The 22214-nt window shown below is 38.8% G+C and overlaps 1 protein-coding gene and 6 non-coding genes across 7 annotated transcripts in view; 6 read left to right on the top strand and 1 right to left on the bottom strand.

The window, feature by feature from the left end:
• Nucleotides 1–22214, bottom strand: part of LOC147088186 (Fc receptor-like protein 5) — a 509517-nt gene that overhangs the window by 219440 nt on the left and 267863 nt on the right. The window lies entirely within an intron of this gene.
• On the top strand, nt 10554–10626 carry trnak-uuu (transfer RNA lysine (anticodon UUU)). The gene has a single exon. It is a non-coding gene; the product is annotated as a tRNA-Lys (tRNA).
• trnak-uuu (transfer RNA lysine (anticodon UUU)) lies at nt 12355–12427 on the top strand. The gene has a single exon. It is a non-coding gene; the product is annotated as a tRNA-Lys (tRNA).
• trnak-uuu (transfer RNA lysine (anticodon UUU)) lies at nt 14156–14228 on the top strand. Its single transcript has one exon. It is a non-coding gene; the product is annotated as a tRNA-Lys (tRNA).
• trnak-uuu (transfer RNA lysine (anticodon UUU)) lies at nt 15946–16018 on the top strand. The gene has a single exon. It is a non-coding gene; the product is annotated as a tRNA-Lys (tRNA).
• trnak-uuu (transfer RNA lysine (anticodon UUU)) lies at nt 17749–17821 on the top strand. Its single transcript has one exon. It is a non-coding gene; the product is annotated as a tRNA-Lys (tRNA).
• trnak-uuu (transfer RNA lysine (anticodon UUU)) lies at nt 19552–19624 on the top strand. Its single transcript has one exon. It is a non-coding gene; the product is annotated as a tRNA-Lys (tRNA).

Here is a 22214-nt window from a genome sequence, read left to right as displayed (position 1 = left end):
TCAGTGAACATTCTCGGCTACTGGGTGGGCAACGGTGTTATTAAACCGGACCCAGAGCGACTTCATCCACTTCAGGAGTTCCCTCCCCCTACGAATCTCGGCTCTCTTCGTCAGGCACTTGGCATGTTTGCTTATTATGCAAAGTGGATAGCTCACTTCTCCGATAAGATACAGCCCCTGCTTCATGCGAAGTCTTTTCCACTAGAAGCAACGTCTATTTCTGCCTTCAACCTCCTCAAACGACAGCTGGAGAAAGCCACGCCTCACTCCATTGACGAAAACCTTCCTTTTGTGGTCGAATGCAATGCATCGGAGGTGGCGATCTTGGCTACCTTGAATCAAGGTGGTCGGCCCATGGCATTCCTATCCAGAACCATACAGGGTAGCGAACTCCATTACCCCCCCGTCGAGAAGGAGGCTACAGCCATCATCGAGGCTGTATGCCACTGGAGTCATTTTTTTGCTTGGCGTCATTTCATGCTCGTAACTGGCCAGCGTTCCGTGGCCTTCATGTTGGATAACCAGAAGTGCACAAAAATTTAAAATAATAAAATTCAACTCTGGAGGATGGAGATGGCCGCCTTTGAATATATTATCCTTTACCGACCTGGCAAATAAAATTTTGCCCCTGATACCTTCACACGGGCATTTTGCTCTTCAATATCAACGTCGACTCTGGTGGATCTGCATATGGACTAATGCCATCCTGGCGTTACCCTTATCTTGCACTTTGTGCGCTCCAAAAATCTATCATTTTCAACGGAAGACATAAAGAAAACTTGCTCCTCCTGTAGGATTTGTGCAGAATTGAAACCACAATTCTTCTGCCCATCAGATGACTTGCTCATACATGCAATGCAGTCTATGCACAGGCTCAGCATAGACTTTAAAGGGCCATTGCCTTCGTCGACGCAGAACACCTACCTACTTACAATGGTAGACGAGCATTCATACTTTCCCTCTGCCTTCCCTGTCCTAATATGCTTACCTCTACGGTAATTAAACACCTCGATCAGGTCTTTTCCCTTTGCTGGATGGCCAATTTTATCCAAATGGATTGGGGTCCCTCCTTTACGTCGAGTGAACTTAAAAGGTATCTCTCCCAATGGGGAATCATCTTGAGTAAGACGACACCATCTCACCCAATCGACAATGGACAGGTTGAAAGCTACAATGCCATGATCTTGAATGGTGTCTGTCTGGCGCTGAGGTCACGCAACCTACCAGACCAGCAGTGGGAAACTGTGCCGCTGACGTGTTACACTCTATCAGGTCTCTCCTCTCCAACTCCACTAATTTCACACCTCATGAGCGATTCTTCAAGTTCTGGCATCGCTCTACACATGGGACATCTCTACCATCATGGTTGGTGGCTCCAGCCCCGTGCTACTCCAGAGGTTTGTCCGGTCGGCCATGAATGAACCTCTCGTTGACGAGGTGGAGTTAACGGAGGTAAACCCAACATATGAACACGTGCAGTACCCTGATGGCCGGGAGTCCATTGCCTCGCTCAGAGATCTGGCTCCATGCCCAACTGGTCACACAGGCCCGAATGATGTAGGATCCCATGACGATGATGTCAACACTCCGCACCCCTATGAAGATGATGCCCTACCTGGGACATCGAGGGATCTGCTGGCAGTGCTACCGGATCAACTCAGGGAGCCGAACGCTCCCCGTAGGATGGCCACACGAAATGAGGACGCCGAACAATCTCCGGCTACGACCCAGGATGAGGCCAGCTCCATGCCTGTGAGGACCCACACCCAGATTCATGATATTCCCAGGCCTCCACAGGACGATCAAGACAACGTGGACTCTACCGACTTACCGGTACGGGCCAAGCGACCCAGGGCCCAGGACACAGTCCGGGGAGATGTGCCCTCTGGTCACAAGCAGAAAGCTAAATGACTACGGCTATTTTTGGTCTGCCTAGCCTGTTAAAGGAAGAGTGGACTTCCAAACCTTTTAGGGAGGAAGAATTTCATAAATTGAAATTTCCACAGGGAAGTACTACTGAACGGCCAGCTGAGGGCGCCGCCCGAGGAGTATAAATACTAGGGCGTGGGCCCAGCTTGGCCAGAGAGAGTCCAGAAACAGGAAGCTAGTGGCTACTAACTAGACCTCCATGTTCTGTTACAAGTCGATTAAAGCCTTGCTTTATGTACAACCAAGTGCGTAGTGAGTCTTTATTAATCGCAGGGTACTGAATTTGGATTATCAGCCATGATCGCATTGAATGGCAGAGTAGGCTCGAGGGGCCGAATGGCCTACTCCTGCTCCTATCTTCTACGTTTCTATGTTTCTTTGTTTATCGTTTTGCCTTCTGATCGTTATTTGCAATGCAATAGGACATTGCAATTGCACCTCACTTTGCATTGTAGCAGTCATTTGCAATGCAATTGCACGTTGTAATTGAATATCCCTGAAACATAATCGCCATTTGCAATGCAATATAACATTGCAGTGGAATATCACTTTGCAGTATAATAGTAATTTGCCATGCAATAGCACATTTCAATGGAATATCACTCTGCAATATAATTCATTTGCAAGGCAATAGTACATTGCAATGGAATATCAATTTGCAATATAATTGACATTTGCAATGCAATAGAACATTGCAATGGAGTATCACTTTGCAATACATTCTACATTTGCAATGCAATAGAACTTAGCAATGGAATATCGCTTTGTAATATGATCGTCATTTGCAATGCAATAGAACATTGTAATGGATTGTCTCTGCAATATAACCGGCACTTGCAATGCAATAAACGTTGCAATGGAATATCAGTTTGCAATATAAAAGTCATTTGCAATGCAATCAAACATTGCAATGGAATATAACTTTGCATTATAATAGTCATTGCAATGCAATGGAACATTGCAATGGAATATAACTTAGCTCAATAATAGCAATTTGCAATATAATAGACAATTGCAATGGAATATAGCTTTGCCTTCTGATGGTCATTGCAATGCTATAGGACTTTGCAATTGAACCTAATTTTGCACTGTAGCAGTCATTTGCAATGCAATTGCACATTACAATGGAATATCACTTTGCAATATAATAGTAATTTACATAGCAATAGCAGATTGCAATGGGATATCACTTTGCAATATGATAATCATTTGCAATGCAATAGAACGTTTCAATGATGTATCACTTTGCAATATAACCGTAATTTGCAATGCAATATAACTTTGGAATTAAATATCACTTTGCAATATAATAGTCATGGCAATGCAATGGAACCTTGCAACGGAATATTATTTTGTAATATAATAATAATTGCAATGCAATGGAACATTGCACTCGATTATCAGTTTGCATATTAATCGTCATTTGCAATGCAACAGAATATTGCAGTGGAATATCGCTTTGTAATAAGATCATGATTTCCAATGCAATAGAACATTGCAATGGAATATTGCTTTTGGATATGATCGTCATTTGCAATTCAGTAGAAAATTGCAAAGGATTATCACTTTGCAATATAATCGTCATTTGCAATGCAATAGCACTTTACAATGTAATGTCACTTTGCAATATAATAGTCATTTGCAATGAAATATGACATTGCAATGGACTATTAACTTGCAATGTAACAGTCACTTGCTACACAATATCACATTGCAATATAATATCACTTTGCAATATGATCGTCATTTGTAATGCCGTAGAATTTTGCAATGGAATAGCGCGTTGCAAAATAGTAGTAATTTGCAATGCAATAGCACATTGCAAATTAGTATCACTTTACAATATAATTGCCATTTGAAATGCAATAGGACATTGCAATGTAATTTTAGCTTGCAATATTATATTGATTTGCAATGCAATAGGATATTGCAATGGAATATCACTTTGCAACATAGTAGACATTTTCAATGCAACAGAACATTGTAATTGATTATCACTGCAATATAATTGTCCTTTGAACTGCAATTAACATTGAAAAGGAATATCACTTTGCAATATAATTGTCATTTGCAATGCAATCAAATATAGCAATGTAATATAACTTTGAAATGGAATAGTGATTGCAATGCAATGATCATTGCAATGGAATATCAGTTTGCAATACAATAGTCCTTTGCAATGTAATAGAAAATTACAAATCAATGTCGCTCTGACTTCTGACCATCGTTTGCAATGCAGTAGAATATTGCAATGGAATATCACTTTGCAATATAATTGTCATTTGCACTGCAATAGCACATTGAAATGGAATATCACTTTTCAATATAATAGTCATTTGCAAAGCAACATGACATTGCAATGGACTAGTAACTTGCAATATAATAGTCATTTGCAAAACAATATCACATGGCAGTATAATATCGCTTTTATAATATGATCGTCATTTGCAATTTAGTAGAACATTGCAATTGATTAGTGCATTGCAAAATAATAGTAATTTGCAATGCAATAGCACCTTGCAATGGAGTATCACTTTACAATATAATTGTCATTTGAAATGCAACAGAAGATTGCAATGGAAATATAACGTTGTAATATATTTGTCCTTTTACACTGCAATAGAACATTGCAATGGAATATCACTTTGCAATATATTAGACATTGCAATGCAATGGAACATTGCAATGGCATTTCAGTTTGCAATATAATAGTCCTTTGCAATGTAATAGTAAATCACAATTTAATTTCGGTTTGACTTCTGATCATCATTTGCAATGCAATAGGTCTCTGCAATTGCACCTCACTTTGCATTGTAGCAGTCATTTGCAATGCAATTGCACATTGCAATGGAATATCACTGCAATATAATCGTCATTTGCAGTGCAGTAGAACATTGCAGTGGAATATCAATTTGCAATATTACATTAATTTACAATGCAATGTCACATTGCAATGGTATATAACTTTGCAATATAATTGACATTTGCAATGCAATAGCACCTTACACTGGAGTATCACTTTGCAATATACTCTTCATTTGCAATGCAATAGAGGTAAGAAATGAAGTATCACTTTGCAATATAATAGTCATCACAATGCAATGGAACATTGCAAAGGAATATTACTTTGCAATATAATAGTCATTGCAGTGCAATGGAACATTGCACTGGAATATCAGTTTGAAATATAATAGTCATTTTCAATGTAATACAAAATTACAATTTAATGTCCCTTTGACTTCTGGGCATCATTTGCAATGCAATAGGACCTTGCATTTCAACCTCACTTTGCATTGTAGCAGTCATTTGCAATGCAATTGCACATTGCAATGGCATATCACTGCAATATAATCGTCATTTGCAATGCAATAGAACATTGCAGTGGAATATCAATTTCCAATATAACATTAATTTACAATGCAATGGCACATTGCAATGGAATATCACTTTGCAATATAATTGACATTTGCAATGCAATAAAACATTGCACTGGAGTATGACTTTGCAATATATTCTTCATTTATAATGCAATAGAAGTTTGGAATGCAGTATCACTTTGCAATATAATAGTCATTGCAATTCAATGGAACATTGCAATGGAATCTTACTTTGCAATATAATACTCATTGCAATGCATTGGAACATTGTACTGGAATATCAGTTTGAAATATAATAGTCATTTGCAATACAGTATAACATTGCAATTGAATATAACTTCACCATATAATCATCATTTGCAATACAATAGCACGATGCAAAAGAATATCACGTTGCAATATAATAGTGATTTGCAATGCAATATGACATTGCAATGGACTAGTAACTTGCAATATAATAGTCATTTGCAAAACAATATCACATGGCAATATAACATTGCCTTGCAATATGATTGTCATTTGCAATGCAGTAGAACATTGCAATTGATTAGCGTGTTGCAAAATAATAGTAATTTGCAATACAACAGCTCATTGCAATGGAGTATCACTTTAAAATATAATTGTCATTTGAAATGCAACCAAACATTGCAATGGAAATATAACTTGCGATATAATATTCATTTTCAATGCAATATGACGTTGCAGTGGAACTTCCTTTTGCAACATAGTATTCATTTGCAATGCCACAGAATATTGGAATTGATTATCACTGCAATATAATTGTCATTTGCACTTCAATAGAACATTGCAATGGAATAACACATTGCAATAAAATAGTCATTGCAATGGAATATCAGTTTGCAATATAATAGTCATTTGCAATGTAATAGAAAATTACAATTTAATAGCGCTTTGACTTCTGTTCGTGATTTGCAATGCAATAGGACTATGCAATTGAACCTCACTTTGCATTGTAGCAGTCATTTGCAATGCAATTGCACATTGCAATGGAATATAACTGCAATATAATCGTCATTTGCAATGCAATAGAACATTGCAGTGGAATATCAATTTCCAATGTAACATTAATTTAAAATGCAATGGCACATTGCAATGGAATAGCACTTTGCAATATAATTGACATTTGCAATGCAACAGAACATTGAACTTGAGTAACATTTTGCAATATACTCTTCATTTGCAATGCAATAGATGTTTGGAATGAAGTATCACTTTGCAATATAATAGTCATTGAAATACAATGGAACATTGCAATGGAATATTACTTTGCAATATAATAGTCATTGCAATACAATGGAACATTGCACTGGAATATCAGTTTGAAATTTAATAGTCATTTGCAATGCAATAGCACATTGCATTGGAATATCACTTTGCAATATAATAAAGATTTGCAGTGCAATATGACATTGCAATGGACTAGTAACTTGCAATATAATTGGCATTTGCAAAAGAATATCACATGGCAACATAATATCGCTTTGCAATATGGTAGTCATTTGCAATGCTTTAGAACATTGCAATTGATTAGCGCGTTGCAAAATAATAGTAATTTTCAATGAACAGCACATTGCAATGGAGTATCACTTTACAATATAATTGTCATTTGAAATGCAACAGAACATTGCAATGGAAATATAACTTGAAATATTACATTCATTTGCAATGCAATAGGACGTTGCAGTGGAATATCCCTTTGCCACATTGCAGTCATTTGCAAAGCAATAGAAAATTGTAATGGATTATCACTGAAATATCATCGTCATTTGCAACACAATAGAATATTGCAATGGAATATCACTTTGCAACATAAAAGTCATAGCAATGCAATGGAATTTTGCTATATAATATCAGTTTGTAAGATAATAGTCATTTCAATGCAATAGAGCATTGCAATGGAATATTATTTTGCAACATAACATTTATTGCAATGCAATGAAACATTGCATTGGAATATTAATTTGCAATGGAATAGTAATTTGCAATGCAACAGAACATTGCAATGGAATAAGACATTCCAATGGAATATCACTTTGCAACTTAATGTTCATTGGCAATGTAACAGAACATTGCAATGGAATAGCACTTCAATATAATCGTCATTTGCAATGCAATAGAGCATTGGAATGGAATATCACTTTGCAATATAATGGTTATTTGCAATCCAATATGACATTGCAATGGTCTTTTAACTTGAAATAAATTAATCATTTGCAGAACAAAATCACATTGCAATATAATATCTCTTTGCAACATGATCGTCATTTGCAATGCAGAACATTGCAAAGGATTATCATGTTGCAAAATATCAGTAATCTGCAATGCCGTAGCACATTGCAATGGAGTATCACTTTACAATATAATTGTCATTTGAAGTGCAATAGAAGATTGCAATGGAATTTTAACTTGCAATATTATGTTAATTTGCAATGCAATAAGGCGTTGCAATGGAATATCACTTTGCAACAAAGTTGTCATTTGTAATGCAACAGAACATTGTAATGGATTATCCCTGCAATATAATCATCATTTGCAATGCAATAGAGCATTGCAATGGAAAGCACTTTGCCAAACAATCGTCATTTGCAATGCAAACAAACATTGTAATGAAATATAACTTTGCAATAGAATAGTCATTGCAATACAATGGAGCATTGCAATGGAATATCACTTTGCTATATAATAGTCATTGCAATGCAATAGAATATTGCAGTGAAATATCACTGCAATATAATAGTAATTAGCAATGCAATAGCACATTGCAATGGAATATCAACTCGCAATATGATAATCATTTGCAATTCAATAGCACATTGCAATGAAATATCACTTTTCCATATAATTAAAATGCAATACAATAGCACATTGCAATGGACTTTATCAAATGTCTTTTGCTCCATGTCCACAAGCTAATAATAATTTGTGAACTGGGACTCATAAACCTCTTTGCTCCTCAACAGTTAATAGCTTCCCATTATTTAGAAAATACTCAGAACTATCTCACTTTGTTCCAAAGTGGCTGGTGTCAAACTTGCGTACATTGAACTCGATTTGCCTTTGTTTTGCCGGCTTACTGTGTCTTTGGTTACCTCCATTTCCCAACTGCACGACGAGCGGACCGTCTAACTTAGTGCGATCTTCAAAATATAATCTACAGTGCTCCATTGCTTCATCCAAGTCAGTCATAAATACGGTGAACAGTTGATGATCTAAGACAGAGATCTGGGGGACGGCACTTGTCACATCTGACTCCGCTGTTAACGAGCATGTCTTTTGTGGGTGGGTTAATATTTCTGAAGTGATGGTGGTCTGAGGCAGTCAATCATGAATTTGTGGGAAAAGTGTGCTGTGCAGGCTGGATTATGGACAAGTAAATTGAATTTGTCGGAGATGCAATGATGCACTGCAGCCAATGAAAGTACTATTGTGAGCTTTGAATTGCAAGAGCCCCGATAGCTCAGTCGGTAAAGCATCAGACTTTTAATTTCAGGGTTCAAGTCCCTGTTTGGGCACTGCTATTAAATCGCAATACTCAACTTTACTCTCGTACTTTGATCATTTAACAAAGAAAATAACAGCAGGAGCAAGCCATTTCATGCCTGGAGCCTTTCTGCCGTTTATCATCGATCGATGTTCCTTTGCTCCAGATCCCTTAATACCTTTGGTTAGCAAACATCTCTCAATCTCAAGTTTAAAATTGACAATTGGCCCAGCTTTATTTGCTGTTTGCGGAAGTGTGTTACAAATTTGTGTCACACAAACTTCTCTCCTGAAACGCTTGGATCTAATGTTGAGGCTGTGGCCCCTTCTCCCAGATGGGTCAATCATCAGAAATAGCTTCTCGCTATCTACACGAGCATTTCCTCTTAATACCGTGAATACTTCAATCAAATCACCACTTAAGCTTCTAAATTCCAGGAAAAAAACCCGTGTTTGTGCAATATCCCGTTGTAATTTGTCCCTTGGACTCTATGTCTCCTTCACTTTTTAAGCCGAAAAATACATTCCCAAGCTGTGATGCCGAGAATTGAACACAGTACCGCAGCTGTGGCCTAACCAGTGTTTGAATAGTTGTGGCATCATTTCACCCTCTTATATTGTAATCCTACAGATATAAGTATCACGTTTCAATTAGCTTTTCGATTCATTTCTGTACCTGTCCATGACCATTTAATGATATATGTACAGGGACACAAGTCTATTTGAATATCAACTGTTTCCACCTTAACATTATAAGGAGTGTATTCTAAATACTCCTATAAAGATCGGTAGTGGATCACGTCACACTTGCTAATATTTAAATCAATTTGACAGAAAATTACACATTCGCTTAATCTATGAATATCTGGTCAAATGTCTTGTTTCCATCTCAACTGATTATAATGCCGCCTATCTTTTTTGTCATCCTCAAACTTGGATGTGTGGCTCTCAATCACATCCACTAAGTCGTTAATGAAATCGGTGATTAGTTGAGTTCCCAAAAGTGATCAATCAGAGACACCACTCGTCATAATCTGCCAATTAGTGTACCTGATCATCATCTGCAAACTTTGTCTCCTGCCGTGCCACCAATTTCCTAACCAGGTTAATAATTTGCCTTCAATTACATGCGTTTCAAATTTGGCCCAATGTCCCATATGCGGGACTTTTTCAAATGTCTTTGCTTCATGTCTACAAGCAAATAATAATTTGTGAACTGGGACTCATAAACCTCTTTGCTCCTCAACAGTTAATAGCTTCCCATTATTTAGAATATACTCAGAATTATATTACTTTGTTCCAAAGTGGCTGGTGTCACACTTGCGTACATTGAACTCGATTTGCCTTTGTTTTGCCGGCTTACTGTGTCTGTCTCTGTCCCTCTGGTTACCTCCATTTCCCAACTGCACTACAAGCGGACCGTCTAACTTAGTGCGATCTTCAAAATATGATGTACAGTGCTCCATTGCTCCATCCAACTCAGTCATAAATACGGTGAACAGTTGATGATCTAATACAGATATCTGGGGGACGGCACTTGTCACATCTGACTCCGCTGCTAACGAGCGTGTCTTTTGTGGGTGGCTTAATATTTCTGAAGTGATGGTGGTCTGAGGCAGTCAATCCGGATTTGTGGGGGAAATGTGCTGTACAGGTTGTATTATGGACAAGTAAATTGAATTTGTCGGAGATGCAATGATGCACTGCAGCCAATGAAAGTACTTTTGTGAGATTGGCTTTGCAAGAGCCCGGATAGCTCAATCGGTAGAGCATCAGACTTTTAATCTGAGGGTCCAGGGTTCAAGTCCCTGTTCGGGCGTTGCTTTTAAATCGCGAGACTCAACTTTACATTCGCACTTTGATCATTTAACAAAGAAAATAACAACAGCAGCAGGCCATTTCATGCCTGGAGCCTTTCTGCCTTTTAATTAAATCATCGATCGATATCCGTTTGCAATCCTTTGCTCCAGATCCCTTAATACCTTTGGTTAACAAACATCTCTCAATCACAAGTTTAAAATTGACAATTGTCCAGCTATAATTGCTGTTTGCGGAAGTGTGTTACAAATTTCTGTCACACAAACTTCTATCCTGAAACGCTTGGATCTAATGTTGAGGCTATGGCCCCTTCTCCCAGATGGGTCAATTATCAGAAATAGCTTCTCGCTATCAACACTAGCATTTCCTCTTAATATCGTGAATACTTCAATCAAATCACCTCTTAAGCTTTAAATTCCAGGAAAAAAAACCGAGTTTGTGCAATATCCCGTTGTAATTTGTCCCTTGGACTCTATGTCTCCTTCACTTTTTAAGCCTAATAATACATTCCCAAGCTGTGATGCCGAGAATTGAACACAGTACCGCAGCTGTGGCCTAACCAGTGCTTTGTATAGCTGTGGCATTTTTTCACCCTCTTATATTGTAATCCTACAGATATAAGTATCACTTTTCAATTAGCTTTTTGATTCATTTCTGTACCTGTCCATGACCATTTAATGATATATGTACAGGGACACAAGTCTATTTGAATATCAACTGTTTCCAGCTTAACATTATAAGGAGTGTATTCTAAATACTCCTATAAAGATCGGTAGTGGATCACGTCACACTTGCTAATATTTAAATCAATTTGACAGAAAATTACACATTCACTTAATCTATGAATATCTGGTCAAATGTCTTGTTTCCATCTCAACTGATTATAATGCCGCCTATCTTTTTTTCATCCTCAAACTTGGATGTGTGGCTCTCAATCACATCCACTAAGTCGTTAATGAAATCGGTGATTAGTTGAGTTCCCAAAAGTGATCAATCAGAGACACCACTCGTCATAATCTGCCAATTAGTGTACCTGATCATCATCTGCAAACTTTGTCTCCTGCCGTGCCACCAATTTCCTAACCAGGTTAATAATTTGCCTTCAATTACATGCGTTTCAAATTTGGCCCAATGTCCCATATGCGGGACTTTTTGAAATGTCTTTGCTTCATGTCTACAAGCAAATAATAATTTGTGAACTGGGACTCATAAACCTCTTTGCTCCTCAACAGTTAATAGCTTCCCATTATTTAGAAAATACTCAGAACTATATTACTTTGTTCCAAAGTGGCTGGTGTCACACTTGCGTACATTGAACTCGATTTGCCTTTGTTTTGCCGGCTTACTGTGTCTGTCTCTGTCCCTTTGGTTACCTCCATTTCCCAACTGCACTACAAGCGGACCGTCTAACTTAGTGCGATCTTCAAAATATGATGTACAGTGCTCCATTGCTCCATCCAACTCAGTCATAAATACGGTGAACAGTTGATGATCTAATACAGATATCTGGGGGACGGCACTTGTCACATCTGACTCCGCTGCTAACGAGCGTGTCTTTTGTGGGTGGCTTAATATTTCTGAAGTGATGGTGGTCTGAGGCAGTCAATCCGGATTTGTGGGGGAAATGTGCTGTACAGGTTGTATTATGGACAAGTAAATTGAATTTGTCGGAGATGCAATGATGCACTGCAGCCAATGAAAGTACTTTTGTGAGATTGGCTTTGCAAGAGCCCGGATAGCTCAATCGGTAGAGCATCAGACTTTTAATCTGAGGGTCCAGGGTTCAAGTCCCTGTTCGGGCGTTGCTTTTAAATCGCGAGACTCAACTTTACATTCGCACTTTGATCATTTAACAAAGAAAATAACAACAGCAGCAGGCCATTTCATGCCTGGAGCCTTTCTGCCTTTTAATTAAATCATCGATCGATATCCGTTTGCAATCCTTTGCTCCAGATCCCTTAATACCTTTGGTTAACAAACATCTCTCAATCACAAGTTTAAAATTGACAATTGTCCAGCTATAATTGCTGTTTGCGGAAGTGTGTTACAAATTTCTGTCACACAAACTTCTATCCTGAAACGCTTGGATCTAATGTTGAGGCTATGGCCCCTTCTCCCAGATGGGTCAATTATCAGAAATAGCTTCTCGCTATCAACACTAGCATTTCCTCTTAATATCGTGAATACTTCAATCAAATCACCTCTTAAGCTTTAAATTCCAGGAAAAAAAACCGAGTTTGTGCAATATCCCGTTGTAATTTGTCCCTTGGACTCTATGTCTCCTTCACTTTTTAAGCCTAATAATACATTCCCAAGCTGTGATGCCGAGAATTGAACACAGTACCGCAGCTGTGGCCTAACCAGTGCTTTGTATAGCTGTGGCATTTTTTCACCCTCTTATATTGTAATCCTACAGATATAAGTATCACTTTTCAATTAGCTTTTTGATTCATTTCTGTACCTGTCCATGACCATTTAATGATATATGTACAGGGACACAAGTCTATTTGAATATCAACTGTTTCCAGCTTAACATTATAAGGAGTGTATTCTAAATACTCCTATAAAGATCGGTAGTGGATCACGTCACACTTGCTAATAATTAAATCAATTTGACAGAAAATTACACATTCACTTAATCTATGAATATCTGGTCAAATGTCTTGTTTCCATCTCAACTGATTATAATGCCGCCTATCTTTTTTTCATCCTCAAACTTGGATGTGTGGCTCTCAATCACATCCACTAAGTCGTTAATGAAATCGGTGATTAGTTGAGTTCCCAAAAGTGATCAATCAGAGACACCACTCGTCATAATCTGCCAATTAGTGTACCTGATCATCATCTGCAAACTTTGTCTCCTGCCGTGCCACCAATTTCCTAACCAGGTTAATAATTTGCCTTCAATTACATGCGTTTCAAATTTGGCCCAATGTCCCATATGCGGGACTTTTTGAAATGTCTTTGCTTCATGTCTACAAGCAAATAATAATTTGTGAACTGGGACTCATAAACCTCTTTGCTCCTCAACAGTTAATAGCTTCCCATTATTTAGAAAATACTCAGAACTATATTACTTTGTTCCAAAGTGGCTGGTGTCACACTTGCGTACATTGAACTCGATTTGCCTTTGTTTTGCCGGCTTACTGTGTCTGTCTCTGTCCCTTTGGTTACCTCCATTTCCCAACTGCACTACAAGCGGACCGTCTAACTTAGTGCGATCTTCAAAATATGATGTACAGTGCTCCATTGCTCCATCCAACTCAGTCATAAATACGGTGAACAGTTGATGATCTAATACAGATATCTGGGGGACGGCACTTGTCACATCTGACTCCGCTGCTAACGAGCGTGTCTTTTGTGGGTGGCTTAATATTTCTGAAGTGATGGTGGTCTGAGGCAGTCAATCCGGATTTGTGGGGGAAATGTGCTGTACAGGTTGTATTATGGACAAGTAAATTGAATTTGTCGGAGATGCAATGATGCACTGCAGCCAATGAAAGTACTTTTGTGAGATTGGCTTTGCAAGAGCCCGGATAGCTCAATCGGTAGAGCATCAGACTTTTAATCTGAGGGTCCAGGGTTCAAGTCCCTGTTCGGGCGTTGCTTTTAAATCGCGAGACTCAACTTTACATTCGCACTTTGATCATTTAACAACAGCAGCAAGCCATTTCATGCCTGGAGCCTTTCTGCCATTTAATTAAATCATCGATCGATATCCGTTTGCAATCCTTTGCTCCAGATCCCTTAATACCTTTGGTTAACAAACATCTCTCAATCACAAGTTTAAAATTGACAATTGGCCCAGCAAAAATTGCTGTTTGCGGAAGTGTGTTACAAATTTCTGTCACACAAACTTCTATCCTGAAACGCTTGGATCTAATGTTGAGGCTATGGCCCCTTCTCCCAGAAGGGTCAATTATCAGAAATAGCTTCTCGCTATCTACACTAGCATTTCCTCTTAATATCGTGAATACTTCAATCAAATCACCACTTAAGCTTTAAATTCCAGGAAAAAAAACCGAGTTTGTGCAATATCCCGTTGTAATTTGTCCCTTGGACTCTATGTCTCCTTCACTTTTTAAGCCTAATAATACATTCCCAAGCTGTGATGCCGAGAATTGAACACAGTACCGCAGCTGTGGCCTAATCAGTGCTTTGTATAGCTGTGGCATTTTTTCACCCTCTTATATTGTAATCCTACAGATATAAGTATCACTTTTCAATTAGCTTTTTGATTCATTTCTGTACCTGTCCATGACCATTTAATGATATATGTACAGGGACACAAGTCTATTTGAATATCAACTGTTTCCAGCTTAACATTATAAGGAGTGTATTCTAAATACTCCTATAAAGATCGGTAGTGGATCACGTCACACTTGCTAATATTTAAATAAATTTGACAGAAAATTACACATTCACTTAATCTATGAATATCTGGTCAAATGTCTTGTTTCCATCTCAACTGATTATAATGCCGCCTATCTTTTTTTCATCCTCAAACTTGGATGTGTGGCTCTCAATCACATCCACTAAGTCGTTAATGAAATCGGTGATTAGTTGAGTTCCCAAAAGTGATCAATCAGAGACACCACTCGTCATAATCTGCCAATTAGTGTACCTGATCATCATCTGCAAACTTTGTCTCCTGCCGTGCCACCAATTTCCTAACCAGGTTAATAATTTGCCTTCAATTACATGCGTTTCAAATTTGGCCCAATGTCCCATATGCGGGACTTTTTGAAATGTCTTTGCTTCATGTCTACAAGCAAATAATAATTTGTGAACTGGGACTCATAAACCTCTTTGCTCCTCAACAGTTAATAGCTTCCCATTATTTAGAAAATACTCAGAGCTATATTACTTTGTTCCAAAGTGGCTGGTGTCACACTTGCGTACATTGAACTCGATTTGCCTTTGTTTTGCCGGCTTACAGTGTCTGTCTCTGTCCCTTTGGTTACCTCCATTTCCCAACTGCACTACAAGCGGACCGTCTAACTTAGTGCGATCTTCAAAATATGATGTACAGTGCTCCATTGCTCCATCCAACTCAGTCATAAATACGGTGAACAGTTGATGATCTAATACAGATATCTGGGGGACGGCACTTGTCACATCTGACTCCGCTGCTAACGAGCGTGTCTTTTGTGGGTGGCTTAATATTTCTGAAGTGATGGTGGTCTGAGGCAGTCAATCCGGATTTGTGGGGGAAATGTGCTGTACAGGTTGTATTATGGACAAGTAAATTGAATTTGTCGGAGATGCAATGATGCACTGCAGCCAATGAAAGTACTTTTGTGAAGTTGGCTTTGCAAGAGCCCGGATAGCTCAATCGGTAGAGCATCAGACTTTTAATCTGAGGGTCCAGGGTTCAAGTCCCTGTTCGGGCGCTGCTTTTAAATCGCGAGACTCAACTTTACATTCGCACTTTGATGATTTAACAAAGAAAATAACAACAGCAGCAGGCCATTTCATGCCTGGAGCCTTTCTGCCATTTAATTAAATCATCGATCGATATCCGTGTGCAATCCTTTGCTCCAGATCCCTTAATACCTTTGGTTAACAAACATCTCTCAATCACAAGTTTAAAATTGACAATTGGCCCAGCTATAATTGCTGTTTGCGGAAGTGTGTTACAAATTTCTGTCACACAAACTTCTATCCTGAAACGCTTGGATCTAATGTTGAGGCTATGGCCCCTTCTCCCAGATGGGTCAATCATCAGAAATAGCTTCTCGCTATCTGCACCAGCATTTCCTCTTAATATCGTGAATACTTCAATCAAATCACCACTTAAGCTTTAAATTCCAGGAAAAAAAACCGAGTTTGTGCAATATCCCGTTGTAATTTGTCCCTTGGACTCTATGTCTCCTTCACTTTTTAAGCCTAATAATACATTCCCAAGCTGTGATGCCGAGAATTGAACACAGTACCGCAGCTGTGGCCTAACCAGTGCTTTGTATAGCTGTGGCATCATTTCACCCTCTTATATTGTAATCCTACAGATATAAGTATCACTTTTCAATTAGCTTTTTGATTCATTTCTGTACCTGTCCATGACCATTTAATGATATATGTACAGGGACACAAGTCTATTTGGATATCAACTGTTTCCAGCTTAACATTATAAGGAGTGTATTCTAAATACTCCTATAAAGATCGGTAGTGGATCACGTCACACTTGCTAATATTTAAATCAATTTGCCAGAAAATTACACATTCACTTACTCTATGAATATCTGGTCAAATATCTTGTTTCCATCTCAACTGATTATAATGCCGCCTATCTTTTTTGTCATCCTCAAACTTGGATGTGTGGCTCTCAATCACATCCACTAAGTCGTTAATGAAATCGGTGATTAGTTGAGTTCCCAAAAGTGATCAATCAGAGACACCACTCGTCATAATCTGCCAATTAGTGTACCTGATCATCATCTGCAAACTTTGTCTCCTGCCGTGCCACCAATTCCCTAACCAGGTTAATAATTTGCCTTCAATTACATGCGTTTCAAATTTGGCCCAATGTCCCATATGCGGGACTATTTCAAATGTCTTTGCTTCATGTCTACAAGCAAATAATAATTTGTGAACTGGGACTCATAAACCTCTTTGCTCCTCAACAGTTAATAGCTTCCCATTATTTAGAAAATACTCAGAACTGTATTACTTTGTTCCAAAGTGGCTGGTGTCACACTTGCGTACATTGAACTCGATTTGCCTTTGTTTTGCCGGCTTACTGTGTCTGTCTCTGTCCCTTTGGTTACCTCCATTTCCCAACTGCACTACAAGCGGACCGTCTAACTTAGTGCGATTTTCAAAATATGATGTACAGTGCTCCATTGCTCCATCCAACTCAGTCATAAATACGGTGAACAGTTGATGATCTAATACAGATATCTGGGGGACGGCACTTGTCACATCTGACTCCGCTGCTAACGAGCGTGTCTTTTGTGGGTGGCTTAATATTTCTGAAGTGATGGTGGTCTGAGGCAGTCAATCCGGATTTGTGGGGGAAATGTGCTGTACAGGTTGTTTTATGGACAAGTAAATTGAATTTGTCGGAGATGCAATGATGCACTGCAGCCAATGAAAGTACTTTTGTGAAGTTGGCTTTGCAAGAGCCCGGATAGCTCAATCGGTAGAGCATCAGACTTTTAATCTGAGGGTCCAGGGTTCAAGTCCCTGTTCGGGCGCTGCTTTTAAATCGCGAGACTCAACTTTACATTCGCACTTTGATGTTTTAACAAAGAAAATAACAACAGCAGCAGGCCATTTCATGCCTGGAGCCTTTCTGCCATTTAATTAAATCATCGATCGATATCCGTGTGCAATCCTTTGCTCCAGATCCCTTAATACCTTTGGTTAACAAACATCTCTCAATCACAAGTTTAAAATTGACAATTGGCCCAGCTATAATTGCTGTTTGCGGAAGTGTGTTACAAATTTCTGTCACACAAACTTCTATCCTGAAACGCTTGGATCTAATGTTGAGGCTATGGCCCCTTCTCCCAGATGGGTCAATCATCAGAAATAGCTTCTCGCTATCTGCACCAGCATTTCCTCTTAATATCGTGAATACTTCAATCAAATCACCACTTAAGCTTTAAATTCCAGGAAAAAAAACCGAGTTTGTGCAATATCCCGTTGTAATTTGTCCCTTGGACTCTATGTCTCCTTCACTTTTTAAGCCTAATAATACATTCCCAAGCTGTGATGCCGAGAATTGAACACAGTACCGCAGCTGTGGCCTAACCAGTGCTTTGTATAGCTGTGGCATCATTTCACCCTCTTATATTGTAATCCTACAGATATAAGTATCACTTTTCAATTAGCTTTTTGATTCATTTCTGTACCTGTCCATGACCATTTAATGATATATGTACAGGGACACAAGTCTATTTGGATATCAACTGTTTCCAGCTTAACATTATAAGGAGTGTATTCTAAATACTCCTATAAAGATCGGTAGTGGATCACGTCACACTTGCTAATATTTAAATCAATTTGCCAGAAAATTACACATTCACTTAATCTATGAATATCTGGTCAAATATCTTGTTTCCATCTCAACTGATTATAATGCCGCCTATCTTTTTTGTCATCCTCAAACTTGGATGTGTGGCTCTCAATCACATCCACTAAGTCGTTAATGAAATCGGTGATTAGTTGAGTTCCCAAAAGTGATCAATCAGAGACACCACTCGTCATAATCTGCCAATTAGTGTACCTGATCATCATCTGCAAACTTTGTCTCCTGCCGTGCCACCAATTTCCTAACCAGGTTAATAATTTGCCTTCAATTACATGCGTTTCAAATTTGGCCCAATGTCCCATATGCGGGACTATTTCAAATGTCTTTGCTTCATGTCTACAAGCAAATAATAATTTGTGAACTGGGACTCATAAACCTCTTTGCTCCTCAACAGTTAATAGCTTCCCATTATTTAGAAAATACTCAGAACTGTATTACTTTGTTCCAAAGTGGCTGGTGTCACACTTGCGTACATTGAACTCGATTTGCCTTTGTTTTGCCGGCTTACTGTGTCTGTCTCTGTCCCTTTGGTTACCTCCATTTCCCAACTGCACTACAAGCGGACCGTCTAACTTAGTGCGATCTTCAAAATATGATGTACAGTGCTCCATTGCTCCATCCAACTCAGTCATAAATACGGTGAACAGTTGATGATCTAATACAGATATCTGGGGGACGGCACTTGTCACATCTGACTCCGCTGCTAACGAGCGTGTCTTTTGTGGGTGGCTTAATATTTCTGAAGTGATGGTGGTCTGAGGCAGTCAATCCGGATTTGTGGGGGAAATGTGCTGTACAGGTTGTATTATGGACAAGTAAATTGAATTTGTCGGAGATGCAATGATGCACTGCAGCCAATGAAAGTACTTTTGTGAAGTTGGCTTTGCAAGAGCCCGGATAGCTCAATCGGTAGAGCATCAGACTTTTAATCTGAGGGTCCAGGGTTCAAGTCCCTGTTCGGGCGCTGCTTTTAAATCGCGAGACTCAACTTTACATTCGCACTTTGATGATTTAACAAAGAAAATAACAACAGCAGCAGGCCATTTCATGCCTGGAGCCTTTCTGCCATTTAATTAAATCATCGATCGATATCCATGTGCAATCCTTTGCTCCAGATCCCTTAATACCTTTGGTTAACAAACATCTCTCAATCACAAGTTTAAAATTGACAATTGGCCCAGCTATAATTGCTGTTTGCGGAAGTGTGTTACAAATTTCTGTCACACAAACTTCTATCCTGAAACGCTTGGATCTAATGTTGAGGCTATGGCCCCTTCTCCCAGATGGGTCAATCATCAGAAATAGCTTCTCGCTATCTGCACCAGCATTTCCTCTTAATATCGTGAATACTTCAATCAAATCACCACTTAAGCTTTAAATTCCAGGAAAAAAAACCGAGTTTGTGCAATATCCCGTTGTAATTTGTCCCTTGGACTCTATGTCTCCTTCACTTTTTAAGCCTAATAATACATTCCCAAGCTGTGATGCCGAGAATTGAACACAGTACCGCAGCTGTGGCCTAACCAGTGCTTTGTATAGCTGTGGCATCATTTCACCCTCTTATATTGTAATCCTACAGATATAAGTATCACTTTTCAATTAGCTTTTTGATTCATTTCTGTACCTGTCCATGACCATTTAATGATATATGTACAGGGACACAAGTCTATTTGGATATCAACTGTTTCCAGCTTAACATTATAAGGAGTGTATTCTAAATACTCCTATAAAGATCGGTAGTGGATCACGTCACACTTGCTAATATTTAAATCAATTTGCCAGAAAATTACACATTCACTTAATCTATGAATATCTGGTCAAATATCTTGTTTCCATCTCAACTGATTATAATGCCGCCTATCTTTTTTGTCATCCTCAAACTTGGATGTGTGGCTCTCAATCACATCCACTAAGTCGTTAATGAAATCGGTGATTAGTTGAGTTCCCAAAAGTGATCAATCAGAGACACCACTCGTCATAATCTGCCAATTAGTGTACCTGATCATCATCTGCAAACTTTGTCTCCTGCCGTGCCACCAATTTCCTAACCAGGTTAATAATTTGCCTTCAATTACATGCGTTTCAAATTTGACCCAATGTCCCATATGCGGGACTATTTCAAATGTCTTTGCTTCATGTCTACAAGCAAATAATAATTTGTGAACTGGGACTCATAAACCTCTTTGCTCCTCAACAGTTAATAGCTTCCCATTATTTAGAAAATACTCAGAACTGTATTACTTTGTTCCAAAGTGGCTGGTGTCACACTTGCGTACATTGAACTCGATTTGCCTTTGTTTTGCCGGCTTACTGTGTCTGTCTCTGTCCCTTTGGTTACCTCCATTTCCCAACTGCAATACAAGCGGACCGTCTAACTTAGTGCGATCTTCAAAATATGATGTACAGTGCTCCAGTGCTCCATCAAACTCAGTCATAAATACGGTGAACAGTTGATGATCTAATACAGATATCTGGGGGACGGCACTTGTCACATCTGACTCCGCTGCTAACGAGCGTGTCTTTTGTGGGTGGCTTAATATTTCTGAAGTGATGGTGGTCTGAGGCAGTCAATCCGGATTTGTGGGGGAAATGTGCTGTACAGGTTGTATTATGGACAAGTAAATTGAATTTGTCGGAGATGCAATGATGCACTGCAGCCAATGAAAGTACTTTTGTGAGCTTTGTACTGCAAGAGCCCGGATAGCTGAGTCGGTAGAACATCAGACTTTTAATCTGAGGGTCCAGAGTTCAAGTCCCTAATCGGGAGCTGCTTTTAAATCGCGATACTGAACTTTACATTCGCACTTTGATCAATAACAACGAAAATAACAACAGGAGCAGGCCATTTCATGTCTGGAGCCATTCTGCCATTTAATTAAATCATCGATCGATATCCGTTTGCATTCCTTTGCTCCAGATCCCTTAGTACCTTTGGTTAACAAACATTTCTCAATCTCAAGTTTAAAAGGGACAATTGGCCCAGCTTTAATTGCTGTTTGCGGAAGTGTGTTACAAATTTCTGTCCCACAAACTTCTCTCCTGAAACGCTTGGATCTAATGTTGAGGCTGTGGCCCCTTCTCCCAGATGGGTCAATCATCAGAAATAGCTTCTCGCTATCTGCACTAGCATTTCCTCTTAATATCGTGAATACTTCAATCAAATCACCACTTAAGCTTTAAATTCCAGGAAATAAACCCGAGTTTGTGCAATATCCCGTTGTAATTTGTCCCTTGGACTCTATGTCTCCTTCACTTTTTAAGCCTAATAATACATTCCCAAGCTGTGATGCCGAGAATTGAACACAGTACTGCAGCTGTGGCCTAACCATTGCTTTTTATAGCTGTGGCATTATTTCACCCGCTTATATTGTAATCCTACAGATATAAGTATCACTTTTCAATTAGCTTTTTGAATCTTTACTGTACCTGTCCATGACCATTTAATGATATATGTACAGGGACACAAGTCTATTTGGATCTCAACTGTATCAAGCTTAACATTATAAGGAGTGTATTCTAAATACTCCTATAAAGATCAGTAGTGGATCACGTCA

The sequence above is a fragment of the Somniosus microcephalus genome, unplaced genomic scaffold (assembly GCF_052327205.1).
Source record: "Somniosus microcephalus isolate GS21.2 unplaced genomic scaffold, FLI_Smic_1.0 unresolved_chr5, whole genome shotgun sequence".
Lineage (NCBI taxonomy): Eukaryota > Metazoa > Chordata > Chondrichthyes > Squaliformes > Somniosidae > Somniosus > Somniosus microcephalus.
Note: the sequence above shows the minus strand (reverse complement) of the source record. Positions and strands in the feature narration are given on the sequence as shown.